Genomic DNA, 7,103 nt, shown 5'->3' on the forward strand with positions numbered 1-7,103 from the left:
ATGAATTATTTCCCCTGGATAGTGGGCCTTTGTTATGGAGGAAACTCTTGGAAATTTTTTTGTTACCTTTCCCCTCCACAGTCAGAGCCACTAGAGAATCTATCTTGGCTCTTCACTATGAGAACTTGGTGGTGTTTCTGAAGGCAATACCCACTGAAAGTGTGGGGGTACCCCTGAAATTTGGAATTTCTGACTCTCACACTAACCCACATTCAGTTACCAGCACTAAGTCTCCCAAAATTCATCAAAATTACCATTTAAATGTTACTACCCATTTATGGCTCCAACAACTTCTGCTCTAGATAGTAGATCTCAATTGCAGCTCTCTGGAGTCATCTGTCTCTCTCAACTTGAAGGTGGCAGTTTTCCCTGTTAACACAGTGCCCTTATGGGGCCAAGAAAACTCATTGGTTTTTAGTTTGTTTAGCTTTTCTTTTGTTAGGATGGAAATAACAACTTCCAAGGGCACCTATACCTATTCTACATCATCTAGTTCCCTGTCTCTTTCATATTGGCTCTTACTAAATATTTTTGACTTTTGACTGATAAGTAATGTTCATCATACTGAAAATCATTAAAAATGTCAAATGTGAACTAATACAAAAGCCTAATTTTCTCTATTTTCTTGATATATACTTAACTTTATAAAAGTCAGTGTGTCTCAACCCATGACATCATTAATAAGTGCTTTACAGTTTGTACTTTTAAAGATCCACATAATTTTCTGACTCCCTTTGTTTTATTCACGTTTGTTACAAAGTTGTCCTATCACAGAACAATTCTTCTTTCCCTGAGTCTGTTACAGAACTTCATACATTTGAAATTTTGCACAGTGCTACTTCTGATATCAGAAATGCTATTTCCCCTCTACCCTGGAAATTTATTCATTCATCTAGGCACAGCTCAAATCTCAAACTTCCTGAAAAATATATCCCGATTTACTCAAGCAATTGGTTAATTTCTATGAGTTTCTGTTAGTTGTTTATTCTCCTTTTGTATTTTTTGTGCAATCTTTCTACACTTCATATTTATTGTTTTCCAATTTTTCTCCCTTACTAGACTTTAGTCAAGAAACTATTCATTTTTGCATTATTAGAGCTTTGCTCACACTGAATTCAGTAAGTGTTTGTTGAATGATTAATGTCTTAAGTTTAAACCAGTCTTTTTCCCTCTCCTTATAATGTATAATCTTATAATGTGAATCTTAATGAATCAAACCAAATATTTTCTTAAATTTTCTTTATGTATTTGCACATTATTTCCTAAGATTTTTTCCTACATTGCTAAAAAACTTTGAAGAGCTCAGGCTGTACAATCTAGATCAAATATAAACAATACTAAAGTACAACAGGAATTTTTGTTGCTTCTAAGATGGAAGTGTAAACCCAACTTATTAACAGTAAAGGCATAGTGGTTTTGGCCCCATTGTAACTGCTGCAGCTCTGATGAGTGGAGGAACACCAGGGTTCTTGGTCCTCGCGCTGGTTTGGATAAAATGACATAGACACACGTGAAGTGGTTTTAAGGAGTGAAAGGTTTAATAGGCAAGAAAGAAGGAAGGAAGAAGAAAACAGCTCTCCCATGCAGAGACAGAGGGAGGGGGTATTGGAGCAAAGAGAAAACCCCAAGTGTGGCAGAAATCAGCCAGTTAATATGAAGAGGATGGAGGAGGTGGTGTCTGGTTTGCATAGGGTTCAGGGGATTGGTTTGACCAGGCATGTCATTCATGTAGCCTGTGAAAAACTGGCCTTCCCATCTAGTCTTTCAATATGCAAATACAGAGCGCCATGATGTTCCACACACATGGAGATATGTGGGGGTGGCCATGATGCCAGGCACATGTGAGGCAAGGACAAGAAGAAGGTGGTAGGAATTGCCATGTTTGGGTGGACCCAGTTTCTTTTTTTTATTTTTTTCTGTCTAAAAGTTTGTTGTCTTTATCTGAAAAATCCTCATGGAAAATTGTTTGGTTTAGCTCTCAGCAGCCTGCATCTGAGCTCTGAGGAAGCTTGCCTTCTTTTGAGCTACCCCATCTTTCTTCTGAGCAAGGGACATTTTGGGACGGTTCCACCTCTTCTTTTTAACTTCTTTCTTGGGGTTCTTTTCATAGACTGGATTCTCTCGTATAGCAGCATAAGCTTTCTTATACATCTCCTCCTTCATGTCTGGAGTTATGCTATTCTTTATGTATTGAGAGAACTCTTTCTTGTAAGCATCTTCCATTAAGTAGTGTATGTACTCTGCAACATTCTGGTCCATGATGTGCTTCCTGTGTACTTCTGCATTAAATTCCTTGCTTTCAGAATCATAACCAGGGAATTGTTTGGTACTGTGAGGGACAGACAAGCTTCCATTGACAGCTCCCTTCAGGGCACCAAAAACTTTATTGCCAGTGGTAGTTCTGGCAAGGCCTGTGTCCAAATAGCAGGTAAAGGCACCTGGCTGGCCATCAATGCTTTCCACATTGTATTCATTGCCAGTCACCTCCACTTGGCCTTCATAGATCTTGTCCACGCCAAATCTATTGAGAAGCCTGTGGGCCAGCAGCAGGCCTGTCCAATACACTGCAGCATAATTTGTCAGGCCAACTTCACACCATATTTTGGCAGTTCGTATGCATATGATGCGCAGACTATCATATCCCCATCTATACGGGCATAAGCAATCTAATAAATGATATCTTTGTTACATGAACTATCATTCTGTATTTGGGTGTGCTGTATTTATTTTTGTCCTGTATCTCCAAGCATGTCCAAGCACAGAAATCAGTTTTACCCTCTCATCATCTTCTAAATTTCACTTAGTATCCTTCAAAGTAGGCCTTATTCTTAACAACTTTAACAAACCCCATCCTGCTGAATAGAGACCTGCATCCATGGCTTGACAAAGACCAATAGGCCCAACAGCACTAGGGATCAGAAAGGGCCACAGCCCTTGTGCAGACGCAATTGTGGGACCCAGTTTTTAATGGCTTGCAATTGCATATCAAAGGTTGCCTGGTCAAACCAATCCCCTGAGCCTCAACCAATCCCCTGAGCCTCTAAGAACCGGGGCTTTCCTGCTAGACAAGAAATGTTTCTGGAGCTGCTTTAAAAGAATCAAAAACTTTCCAAGGACCCCTTTTCCTCTCTATCTGCCTAAAGTAATTTCTTAATAACTCCTATAACATAACCTCATATTAAGCATTTTTGGACTTATAGAGAGAAAGGGCTGAGGAAAGCAAAAATACAGAAGATGAAGCAGTCTGGTCATTTCAGAGTTACTTTCCTTGTAAAGGTTAAAGCAAAGGTGACTTTGTTATTATGCTGGCTAAAAATGTCCTATGTGGAGATTTGGCTATTTTTTCCTTCTTCTGATTTCTTGGAAGGTCAGATAAACACTTAGTTTTGGTTTTGTCATGTGGAACGTCAGCATGAGCAACTCCATTTGGGTTTAGTTTGTTGGGCCTAGAACAGAAAGTTCAAACCAATGGTCTCCTACACATTTTATTTAACAATTTCCCATTTTTAGTTAGGATCTCAAGTAGAACCAAACCTAAAGCACTAATGCTACTCTCAGTCACCATCATTTTGGGATTTGGGTTTTAACATATCTTTCATAAGTTACAGTGTATTGATTGTCATATGTTACTTGAAGTTTTTATTATTGCATCCAGAAAGGCCACTTAGTATTCAGCAGATGGCTGCATGTGGACATTTAAGATTTTCTGAGAGGGCGTATTGCACCAGGAAGACTACTATTATGACTATCAAGAGGATAATACCAAGAGTTTGGAGTATATCCCTTAGCTAGGGTCACCATAAACCAAACCAACCAAAATTGAATAGACAAAGAATGAGTCAGGCAATAAATCTTACCTATTTTAACCAAGTAATCAGTTTACCAATTTTTTGCAACTGAATTTGTACAACACCTGATGTATTTATCCATATGGAATAAGAAGTGCCATCAGCCTTACAGACTCTTTTCTGTTCAGGTAGTAGAAAATCTAGCATCCCATGACAGGTTAAACTAAAGCAGGGAGTGAGAATAAATGGGTATACAAATTTTATTCTATAAAAGAGACCTGTGGTATAATTTGAACAATAGTTGCACAATGGATATTGCTCAAGTTACTCACTAGTGGATTAAAGAATCCCTTGGGTGAGGTAAATATTTGGATTTGGTGTGACAGATCCAACATTTCATCAAGTTATTCACAGAAGCTGCTGACTGTGAATTTGTATGTATAGCATTATTCCACCAAGCAAAAAGGGTAGGCACGCACAAGAAAAAAATAAGAGTAAGAGTCCTACTATGATGGAAACTCCTGTTCTGATGTCTTGAGGAAAAGCCACTCACAGCAGGAAATCATTAATATGTCCTCGTTGTTTGCAGTTTGAATGTCTCTGATTATGGCATGAAGGATTTTAGTAAATTTTCTGTGTGGCCCATATAGGGCACAAGACAAGGGTGTAAAAATTGCAAGGGTGAATTTTACATCAAGTTTTCCAGCTTCAGGTTGTAGGGTTTCAGGAATAGAGCAATTGTTGTTCTCAGTTGGAGAGCTGTAGCCAGATGTTGCAGGAAATTAGAAGAATTCAGGATCCAGTCCTGTATACAGGTAGATCATAAAAACTTGAAAACAATAAAAAGGACTACAATATAATAACAGGTATACCTATAGTTTTTCTTCAGAAACTTAATTTTTTTTCTCTCTACAGTTACCCTCATTTCTAACAAAGATAAATGGAATGAAATCAATTTGTTTGCAAAACCAGTACAGTTTCATTAAACTTGGTCAGATTATTTACATAAATACAGGAAAAATATATATTGATCACATAGGCTCTATTGCAGTTGACTTTACTGGAACTTTTGACAGAGAATCTTAGACTGGACTTTAAAAACCTCTCAAGGCTAAAAAGTCAAATCAAAGCAGACTTCAGACTGCACCTGCAGTACCTATAGATTCATTCTATGTGAATTCTCAAATGACATCCCTGTTAAACTGTGGTAATATAACCAGTATTTCTAATGGTATCTTGTTATAAAGGGAGTTGATTATAATTTAGCTTATCCAAATAATTATATTTCCCTAAAATAACCATATTCCTGAATAGTTTCTAAATTCTGGATGGATAAGATAGGGAGAAAAAGTAAATGTTTCCATTTCTGTTCACAAGAATAGACTTTACCAAATTTCTGTAAACTATATATAGCTCAAAAGAAAAACATAATCTTTAAATCTGAAAACCAGAGCATTTTTTAAAAGCAATATTTCAAATTAATAAGATGCATAAATTCATAATTATTTTTATCAGCTCATTCTATCTCATGTAATTAATTCTTGTTTTGTTTGTTCTTAGCAGTTTCACAAATCCAACAGAGTTAGAGTTCTAGAAATTCTTACCTGGTCCAATGGTATAATCTTAATGTTATCAGAAATCTGTATTTGTCAGAGTACTTTCCTTCTTTTCCATGAATCTCCCTGAAGAGATAACACTTTAGGATTATAGTTGCTTATAAAAAACTTTCAGAAAAGCATTAGAATAAAGCAATTAATGGTACAACAAGATATAAAATGGCTATGCTTAAGAGCAGATGAGTGTTTACTACAATAATGACACAATTGAGTCCAGGCACAGTAGCTCACACCTGTAATCCTAGTGCTTTGGAAGTCCAAGGCACGAGGACCACTTGAGGCCAGGAGTTTGAAATTGGCCTGGGCAACATAGTGAGATCCCATCTCTATAGAATGTAAAAAAAAGAAATTAGCTGGGCGTGGTAGCATGCCCCTGTAGTTCTAGCTACTTGGGAGGCTGAGGTAGTAGGAGCATTTGGGCCTGCAGTTGGATATAATAATGCCACTCCAGCCTGGATGACAGAGTCAGATTTTGTTTCAAAGATAAAAAAAGAAAAATGGCCAGGTGTGGTGGTTCATGCCTGTAATCCCAGCACTTTGGGAGGCCGAGGTGGGTGGATCACCTGAGTTCAGGAGTTTGAGACCAGCCTGGCCAACATGACGAAACCTCATCTCTAGTAGAAATAATAATAATAACAAAATTAGCTTGACATGGTGGTGTATGCCTGTAATCCCAGCTACTCCAGAGGCTGAGGCATGAGAATCACTTGAACTCAGGAGACGGAGGTTGCAGTGAGCCAAGACTGCGCCACTGCACTCCAGCCTGGGCAATAGAGCAAGACTCTGTTTCAAAAAAAAAAAGACAGAATTGACAACAAAATCTGGCCATATTTTATTATGTTAGCTTGTGGCATATAACAAATTAATATAAAAATTGAAATATTGGCTGATAACATCAGATTTCTATGAATTTTATATACTTTTTGGAACACACATTAATAACATATTTATCCAATTCATAGAACTATAACTCAAAGAAGGCTAACATTACTTATTTAACAATGCCTCCCACATAATTTAACATATTAAATAAGCATAATTGGCTTACTATGTCTCTTTCAGACATTCCTGGGACCTTTCTGGATTATCCCAAAGTGAATTCAAAGTCAAGAGATATAAATCCAACTTTGATTTTGGGAAGTTTATGAAAAAGATCAAAAATTTTAAACTTTTGATCAAAATAGGATTACAGATAACTGTAAAATAATATCCATTTAATCAGATTGATAATTAAATGACTTCAAAAGGCAAATATAGAAAGTAATATAGTTGTAGAAAAGTATTTAGCTCTGTGATAGAATACTCAGTTTTCTTAAGCAATCAAAGATCTCCTAAAAATAATATGAAGCACAGGGCACCATTTTAATAAAACACGGAATCTTTGTTTCTTAGGCCAGTTACCTCAAAGGTAAAGAAAAACATTTTACTATTAGAATACCTCTTGAAGGTGCCAAGATGGCTGACTAGAAGAAGCTAGTGTGCTGCCACTCTCACAGAGAGGAGACAGAGTGGTGAGTAAACAATAGTTATTTAAATGGTTCATCCAGGAGGACACATTGTGGTTCACCAAGGAAGCAACGTGACCCATAGAGAACAGAGAGGAGTGAGGCAAGACAGCTGAGCTCCTGGGATTGGTGCAGAGCCAACGGAAGCTCCTCATGATGGGGAAAGGGTGAGAGAGTGAGAGCCCTTGGGGACT

At 37.4% G+C, this 7,103-nt stretch overlaps 1 pseudogene; it reads right to left on the reverse strand.

Annotated features, from left to right (window-relative positions):
• Window positions 1-1,434: 1,434 nt before the first annotated feature.
• Window positions 1,435-2,866, reverse strand: LOC100984924 (large ribosomal subunit protein uL18-like; annotated as a pseudogene).
• Between the last annotated feature and the right edge of the window lie 4,237 nt (window positions 2,867-7,103).

This window comes from Pan paniscus, chromosome 4 (assembly GCF_029289425.2).
Source record: "Pan paniscus chromosome 4, NHGRI_mPanPan1-v2.0_pri, whole genome shotgun sequence".
NCBI classification, from domain to species: domain Eukaryota; kingdom Metazoa; phylum Chordata; class Mammalia; order Primates; family Hominidae; genus Pan; species Pan paniscus.